Source organism: Pleurodeles waltl, chromosome 6, assembly GCF_031143425.1.
Source record: "Pleurodeles waltl isolate 20211129_DDA chromosome 6, aPleWal1.hap1.20221129, whole genome shotgun sequence".
Classification (NCBI taxonomy): domain Eukaryota; kingdom Metazoa; phylum Chordata; class Amphibia; order Caudata; family Salamandridae; genus Pleurodeles; species Pleurodeles waltl.
The window spans coordinates 782,086,348-782,094,688 of NC_090445.1; the positions used below are offsets into that span (position 1 = coordinate 782,086,348).

The following is an 8,341-nucleotide window of genomic DNA, read 5'->3' on the forward strand; positions in this document are numbered from 1 at the left end:
CCATCACAAAAAAGTGGGAAAAATGTGTGATTTCCAGCAAAGTTGGAGGTTTGCAAGGCATTGTGGGTAAGAAAATGGTGCGGGTGCATGTGAAACACACCACACTCGAATCACTGAGATGTTTAGTTTTCAGATGTGTATAGGTCTTGTGGATTTTTCTACATGGCAGCGTCCCAAAATCCATAAAGTACAGCCAAGCTCTCATGGCCCAAATGTAAAACCAAAACCCAAAATAATCAAATGTCCTCTTGCTTACCGTGGGATAAGATGTTTTAGTGTGCAGGGGAGAGTTGAAAGACTGTTGCCCCCTTCAGTTGGGGTGGGGGCATAACCAGGCCCATACTGGTTGGTAGCCACTACCCCACATTTTTTTTTTTTTTTTTTTTTTTTTTAATTCCCTGGCATCTAGTAGACTTTCTGCCCACCCCCTCCGTTCCCCCCACCCCAGCATGTGGATCAGGGGTAATCGCCCTATCTGCCCATCGGGGGCATAACAACCTTGGCCCCATTTATTTGGGGTGGGGGTATAGCCATACCCCCACCCTCTTATTTTGGAAACAAAATCTTCCCTGGTCTCTGTTGGGCTTTCTGCCCCCCCCCCCCCCCCCCTTTAGGGCAGATTGGCCTAACAAAAATAGGCCAAAGGGAGCGACCCTTGCCTAAGGGGTCGCTCCCCATATATAAAAAACAGAAGTAAACATTAACAAAAATATATGCCTAATTATAATAGGCTGATGGGCCTAAAAATATTTTGCCCCCCCCTGGCGAGCGGCCCTTGCCCAAGGGACCGCTCCCCTCATGCACAAGTATATATATAAAAAAAAAATCCCTGGTGTCTAGTGGTTTCTGCCCCTTTTGGGGGTAGACTGGCCTAATAAAAATAGACTGATCTGCCTCCAAGGGGGGCAGAAAAACCCTAAATACAATTTGCCCCCCAGGGGAGCGACCCTTGCCTAAGGGGTCACTCCCCACTTCTAAAAAAAACGAGGAAAAATAAATAAATAAATAAATAAATAAAAATGATCCCTGGCGCACAGAGGTTTCTGCCTCCTCTGGGGGCAGATCGGCCTAACAACAATAGGCCGATCTGCCCCCAGGGGGGCAGAAATGGCCCAAAATAAATCCCTCCTGGGGAGTGACCCTTGCCTAAGGGGTCGATCCCCTTGACTGAATTTGCCTTAAAATAAAACACTCCCTGGTGTCTAGTGGTTTCTGCCCCCCTTGGCAGAAATGGCCTAAATATAATTTTGCCCCTAGTGGAGCATCCCTTGCCAAAAGGGGTCGCTCCCAACCTCTAAAACAAAATAAAAAAAGGAAGAAGATCTCTGGCGCCTAGAGGTTTCTACTCCCCCTGGGGCAGATCAGCCTAACAATAGGCAGATCTGCCCCTGGGGGTGGCAGAAAAGGCCTAGAAATAAATTGCCCCCCGGGGAGCGACCCTTGCCCAAGGGGTCAATCCCCTTATGCCAATTTCCTTATTTCAAAAACTCCCTGGTGTCTAGTGGGCATTTCAGCAGCCTAAAATGCTCTGAGGGACTTCAAAGGGAAGGAAATTCCTTTCCTACCCTTTGAAGCCTCTCACGCTCCCATCACATGATCGGAAGAGAAATGCTTTGCATTTCTCTTCCGATCGCGCTGGAAGCTATGGGGAGGTGGCCTCTGATGAGGTTGCGTGTGCTGATATCATCAGACGTCACGAAGGGGGGTGGGGGGGGGGGTCGGAGGTGGAAGGGGAAGGTCTTCCCCTTCGATCCCTGTCTTGTGGGAGGTGGGGGGGGGTGGGGGGGGGGGGGGGAAGCCCTCATGTGCCAGGACGTAATGGTTACGTTCTCAGCACAGGAGCACTGTGCTGGTGGACCTAACCATTACTTCCCCGGCACAGAAGGGGTTAAGAAGGAGGATACATTCAGCTGAGAAGAATTTGTTTTTAAAGAAATTCTCCAAATTACACCACTGTTCCTCAATGCCGAAAGGGATTTTGATCAGGCAGGGTGAAGTTTCCTGGAGGTCTCAAGAGTAGAAGGTACTGGACCTAGGTTCCTTTAAAATGTTATGGCAAGTTACACTTCCCAACCAGTCTCTGCTTTACTGAATGGGGCATGTGAAAACACTTTCTACTGGAGACAGGAGCTAGGCAGCATTGTCGCTTCTTTCCACTGTTCTTTGCCCTGACTACTGAGACATTGTCTCATCAAGTTAATATGGTACTACAGGGGCATTACTTGAAAACCACAAATTAGCATACTTGCAAACAACATTCTCAAGTCAGCAAATAAATGTGACATTGAAGTCAATGAATGGTAAGCAGTGGGCTGGCTCCAAGACCTTTTTAGTTAACAAAATGTCCTGCAAGCAACAGTGCATGCCTCAGGAGAGGCTACAACTGAATGCACTGCTCTGTATACTGTGTTTCCAGGGCCTTCCATTTGAGTTTCTCACAGCTATATTAACTGTTGTCTGTAAAAACACTTCCAGTATAGTATTCTTGTTATTATTACAATAGTCAAAGGTGGCCAACCATTAGCCAGGTGCCTACCCTACTATTATGCTGCTAAGCTGCAAGTGATTGTTTATCAGTCTAAGATACAAACAAACAAGACACAGGTCCATGCCAAAAGTGCATTAACTAGGGAGGGGTGTGGCTCATGCTGGAATGACAACAAGTTTTGACTTAAAATTGTTGGTTTCAGAAGTTCTAAACATGCGGTGCTTACCAGGGATGGTACCAGGGCACTTATTTCAAAGATATACATAAACCTCTCAAAGGTAGGGTAGCTTTATAGCTGTTGAATATATGACAAAGTGGGAGAGGGTGAAGAAAATGGGAATCCAAGACTGAAAACAGGCATGAAGAGATGTGACAAAAAGAGAAAAGTGCATTCATAACAGAGAATTACACTATAAGATTATTTGGGACTCTGACTAAACTCAATCAAAATTACACCGAATTGAAGCGAGAGTATGGCCAATAGCGAGGGATGGGGCTATGATCCATGTCTGATGGAGATTTCCATGTCTGACTTTTTCTAAAAATAAACAAATAAAAAGAAGGTCTTCAACTCCATGAAAGAAGTTGTGGGTTACTCTATACTTAATTATCCTAAACTATCACTGCCACTTAATAAGAGAGAGTGTGGAACCTCTCTGTGGTAAATAGGTACTCACATATGCAGAGTACCTGCACTTTTCTGTTTTCATTTAAACCACTACGTTTGTATAGCACACGTTTACCCATTGGGGCAGTCTGGCAGTGAATAACAGAAAGTTCTTGCTACCCAACTCAAAAGTACTCCTTTTATTGATCTCGGAATGGCGAAAGGCTCTGTGATTCTGCAGGAATTTGAGTGTGTGACTACTTAGTTAAACAGCTTTTTGAGTAGATTCATGCACTGAGCTACTGGGGCCCAGAGGTCAAAGTGGGCGGTACCTGAGGGGCATGAGATGAACACACTTTTTTTTTTTAATTCGGCCCAAAGTTGCCCAACATTATGTTCAATGACAGTCATTCCGGGTCAGTTAATTTCAAAAGTTGAGATGTCTCAGTTGAAGTGGAAGGGAGGGAGTCTCTTGTACTATGAAGCAGAAGGAGAGACAGGCAGCAAAACAAGAAACACGCCTACTTACAGGGTGCCTACTGTCAGAAAGAAAAGTAAAGGTGCACAATTAGATATCTCAGGATTAAAGACCAACAAACCAGTTACAGATTATTTTCTTTTGTATAGTTGCGACTTCGATATGGTCCGACGCTCACTGACCCCAGCCTCCATTGCACTCAGAATTACAGTTCCCATACTTTTTAATGTATCTCCACCGCTGCCTGACCCGCCACACCAGACCACTTCCATCTAGATCTACCCTTACGTCGTGTCTACTTTCAGAGAAAATTGAAGACTGAGGGTCCTCTCAAGGCTCACTAAACCAAACTAAACTAAAGCTTTGAGAGAAATCACATATATCGGGACAAGGTCAGATCTTAAGAAACCACGGGCTTCACGAAGTTTAACACTTGGACACAGTTAATACCAAGATCTACTGCCCGCATACACCCGTTCAGAGATTCAAGTATCAAGGATTAGATGCAGTCAATCTTAAATGCCAAAGGGAAACGAGCTAGCAGATACAGTGACAGTTCCAATCCAGCTCAAGTTCCGCGTCGGCAGCCCAACACACTGCGCAAGGTGCACGCTCGCGACCAGGCTGAGGCGCTGCAGCCATTTACTGCGTGCGCAACTGCTGCTCCATCGCGACTCATTCCCCGTCCCTACACCAACCGCAGGATTCCAGAATGTTCTCTTAGAACCTGCCTCCGCCCCTTCTCTCACAGCACCCCCAACCCTCAGCACTTACCGCCCTCGCCCAGTCCCCGCTCTAGCCTGCGTCTCTTCTCCCTTCCGCTTGGTTTGTTTTTGTTTTGACGGCTTTATTTATTTTGTCCACCTTCCAGCAAGTAACACTGCCGAGCGGCCCGGGGATTGGGTGAGAGGCTGTGTGGGAGGGCGAGGGTAGTCCAATCGGGAGTGGGGCAGGAAGGGTGGCGAGGCGGGGCTTAGGGCCGGTGTGCGGCTTGACTGCGAGGGCCCTCCCTCTGTGACGTCTGCGTGAGCGCGGCCGCCGCTGCGACAGTGACGTGCGCGTGTATGTGTGACACGACGGTGGCGTTTCTTCAGTTTGTTTCAAGCATGCGCATAGCTCATTTTGTGCGCTTGCGCGCCTTTGCGTTTTGTTGACGTACCGCTTAACTTTGTTAATTTTATAGTTTGCATGTGTTTGACTGTTCGATATTTTCAGGGTGCTTATGTGTGAAATTGCAATGCCTTGTGAGTAGGGTGACCACCTGGCATGGAGGCAAATTCGGGACAGTGACTGTAAAAATTCAGGACAAAAGGTAAAATTTAGGGACACATCTAAGTGGGTCAAGCAATCATATAAATGTAGGTAAACAGGCAACTGACACAAATGGCAGACAAAGTTGGTTTACTGGCTTTGGTATGTATAATGAGAAATTTACTAGCTATAAAGAAAGTTAGTTTCAATTCTATTAAGGACAGGGAGCCAAGGATTATGCTCAGCTTTCTTCACTCTTTATTATTACAGCAAATTCAAAGTTCATAAAGAAAAAACAGCGAACTATAAAGCCCATGGGTCACGTTCCCATGGCAACCACAGTCCACTCAACGCCGGGACTGAGTCCGAGTATAAGAATCCCCTGTCGCCTCCTGACATCCTCAACTTCGCTGCGGAGGGAAACCAGCATTCTCAGGTAGCTGTCACCTTTGAACCTACAAGACAAGTATCATATATTCAACCGATGAAGAGTCGAATTCAAGAAACTGAACACAAGAAATAATCGACGTTTGATTGACAACTTTTCCAAGTCATGTAAATATACAAGGCATTAGCACATAATTCAACCAAATATTGAGAAATTCCCATAACACAATATATATACATGGCACCCCTAGTGGAGTGTGCCCCGAATACTCGTACATTGGTATGTGCCTCTGCCAAGATCCATCTGACCCATCTAGCTATGGAAGGGGAGGAGACTGCCTTAAATGGTTTCTTTATCGAAATCAACAATTGGCGTTCTCCGGGAGCCCGCAACTCGGCCGTCACCTCCTCATAAGTCTTAAGGCATCTTACTACACAAAGTTTTAGTGCATGAGGAAAGGCTGGATAGGTTACCGACCTGATATTACACTTAGTTCTTCTGGATACGGTGAAGGTGATCCCCTCCTGAGAAAATACCCTTGCTGAGACATCTAGTGCCCTAACATCCGACACCCTCTTGCAAGAAATGAGGCACAGAAGACTATCTAATTTAGCTGACAGCTCTTTCCTAAAGAGATACTGGTTAGGAAAGTAATAAGTGGAGGACCTGGTTGACATCCCATAACTCCGAGTACCTAGGTTTTGGAGGTCTGGAAATTCTTATGCCCTTAAGCACCTTGCACACCCAAGGATGTTCCCCCACTGGACGATTGTGGAGAGGGGGATGACCAGCCGAAATGGCTGATCTAAAGGAGTTTATGGAGCAATAAGACAAACCTGTTTCCGCTAACTCAGCGAGGAAATTTATGATATCAGTAATCTGGGCCCCATGGGATCAATTTGTTTTCCCAAACACCAACGAGCCCATCAATGCCAGGCGGACTTGTCTTGGTTGCAAGTTCCTGGAGCCCAGGCCTGTCTGATGAATCTTTCAGCCTCCTGTGAAAGTTGGCTGTCTTCCCAACGAGCCCGGAAATCTTCCAAGCTACCAATGCAAGTTGTCCCCGAAGGGCCAGTGTGTGAAACGGTCCCATAGGATCCCTGAGAATCGACGGATAAATCAGGAGGAGGATAGGGAAATCGCAAGAGAGCTCCAGCAGAGATGGTAACCACACCTATGACCTCCAAAGTGAGGTTATCAGAACCACTGTAGCTCCCTGATGACGTACCTGGGCTAAGACCCTCGGGATCAGAAGAAACGAGGGGAATGCATACCCCAAATAGGTCCCCCAGTCCTGCAGGAAAGCATCCACTGCTGTTGCACCCTTATCCGGGCGCCAACTGAAGTACATCGGTAACTGGGCATTCTACCTGGACGCAAAGAGATCCACTGAACAAGGACCCTAACGTTCCATCAGCGCCTGAAAAACGACTGTCCAGTTGCCAGTTTCTGGAATCCCCCAGAAATCTGGAATTCGAGTTTGCTAGAAAATTCTGAGAACCTGGAAGATACTCCACCATCACCGATATCTGGTGTTATAGGCAAAAATGCCAAAAATCTTTCGCCAGTTCCGCAACGGCCTTCGAACACGTGCCCCCTAGGTGATTTATGTACTGCACCACAGATACATTGTCCATCCTCAGAAGAACGACACAGGAAACCCTGTCCCGAGTCAAAGACCGAATCGCAAAAGAACCCGCCAGGAGCTCTAGGCAATTGATGTACAAGGTGAGTTCCTGCGGAGTCCACCATCCCCCGAAGGAGACATCTCTGCATCGTGCTCCCCAGCCTTGACGACTGGCGTCCGATTCTATGACTAGGTCCGGCGAGGCACCAAAGATGGCCCTGCCGTTCCACGCTTCCATGTGTTCCAACCACCAATGGAGTTCCGTTCTCGCCTCCTGAGTAAGTGAGATGAGTTCGGAGTAGGTGAGACTCCGATGGAGATGATGTGCCTTCAAACGTTGCAGCGCCCGGTAATGAAGAGGGCCTAGAAAAATGGCCTGGATCGAGGAGGAGAGAAGACCCACTACTCAGGCTAACTGCCTGAGAGAAATCTTGTGGCGTCTCAGTACCCTCGTCAGTTCCTTCTTGATCTTGGAGATCTTGGAGGATGGGAGGCTGAGGGAAGCTGACTGGGAATCTATGCGAAAACCCAGAAAGATCATTGCTTGTGCAGGGAGAAGTTCTGATTTCTGCTTGTTTTTCACAAACCCCAAAGCCTGCAGAAGCGCAATAGTCATGTTCGGATTGGATAAGAGTTGTGACTGAGATTGGTCCATAAGAAGGATGTCGTCCAGGTAAATTATTAGATGAATCCCCGTGACCGCAGGTATTCCACCACCGGTTTGAGTAGTTTGGTGAAACACCACAGTGCAGAAGAGAGACTGAAAGGGAGGGACGTAAACTCGAATACCTGACCCCTCCACAAGAATTGAAGGAATCTGCAGTGGGGGGAAAATATCAGGACCGTCAAGTAAGCGTCCTTGAGGTCCAGACGGATCATCTAATCCCCTTGAAGAAGAAGGTCTCTGAGCATATGAATACCTTCCATCTTGAAGTGCCTGTAAATCACCCACTCGTTGAATTCCCTGAGGTTGATAACGGGCAAAACCCTTTGTCCTTCTTCTGTACTAGAAAGAGATTGCTCAGGGAACCCCTGGGGGCAAGGACAGACCAACAGATGGCCCCCTTTCAGAGAAGGTCGTGCACTTCTGCATCGATGAGAGCGGACTCCAATGGCAAGAAAATCAGGGGTCTTGGTGGTCGTCCCTGGGTTGGTGTTCCCCAGAATTCTATGTGGAACCCTGATACGGTCTGTAACACCCAAGAGTCCGAAGTGATGCGCGCCCAATTGTGTCTGAAAAACCAAAGTCTCCCTCCTATACTCTGAGGGGAAGAAAGGGTAATCCTTACCCAAAGGGCCTCCTGGGGCGTTCACCCCTCAGCGGGCATTCCAGAGTTCCCTCTACCCCGATTGGGGTAGAAAGCGCCTTGGCGACCATCCCGCCAGCTATTGTTCCTGTATCCATAGTTTGAGATGGGGCCTTACTGGGAGAGGCAGCCGGAGGAGCGACCCCTACCTCTTCCGACCCTTGCAAAAACGTTGCCTGGGAAGATCTTGAGAGA

General features: G+C 47.7%; 1 protein-coding gene across 1 annotated transcript in view; it reads right to left on the reverse strand.

Annotated features, from left to right (window-relative positions):
• PDCD4 (programmed cell death 4) overlaps positions 1 to 4,596 on the reverse strand; it is a 241,564-nt gene extending 236,968 nt beyond the window's left edge. Inside the window, exon 1 of the mRNA XM_069239401.1 lies at positions 4,348 to 4,596. The gene's annotated coding sequence lies outside the window, so the exon portion shown is untranslated. The remainder of the gene's footprint in view (positions 1 to 4,347) is intronic.
• Positions 4,597 to 8,341: the final 3,745 nt, after the last annotated feature.